This window comes from Trachymyrmex cornetzi, unplaced genomic scaffold (genome assembly GCF_001594075.2).
Source record: "Trachymyrmex cornetzi isolate Tcor2-1 unplaced genomic scaffold, Tcor1.1 scaffold30, whole genome shotgun sequence".
In the NCBI taxonomy this organism is placed as follows: domain Eukaryota; kingdom Metazoa; phylum Arthropoda; class Insecta; order Hymenoptera; family Formicidae; genus Trachymyrmex; species Trachymyrmex cornetzi.
Window position 1 is genome coordinate 117024 of NW_017297692.1, and position 571 is coordinate 117594.

A 571-nucleotide genomic window follows, 5' to 3' on the forward strand; every position below is an offset into this window, starting at 1 on the left:
CCAGATTCTTTCGTTTCATGCAAAAACGCGTCGAATAAGCCTAATGGCTCCGGCACACCAGCGCGGTGTTCGTATTTTCCTAGACTTTCGTATACGTTTCTTTTCAAGAATAGAGCCCCAGCGCGATGTTCGTCGCACGCGACACGCGATATCCAATGAGAGTATACCTTTAGAATGAGAACATCGGTAAAGCTGTACACTCATTGGATATCGCGTGTCGCGCGCAACGAACATCGCGCTGGTGTGCCGGAGGCATAAGGCGTCGTCTACAATACACATATATGTAACATATACTGTAGCATTTCCCTAGACTTTCGTATACGTTTCTTTTCAAGAATAGAGCCCCTGGTGTGCACACGAGTGGTTTCACAAAATTTTCCGATTTTAATAATAATTTATTCGATCACCCGCTCATATATACGCGATGGAAAGGTACCAGTTCCCCATGAGCAGGGAATGGAAGTAACTCGTTACTTGTAACGAAGTTGTAGGCTGTTTTCCTTTTAGGAGACACAGTCGACACACTTGACACAAATCGACACACGTCGCTTTCCATTTACAATTTTGTTCA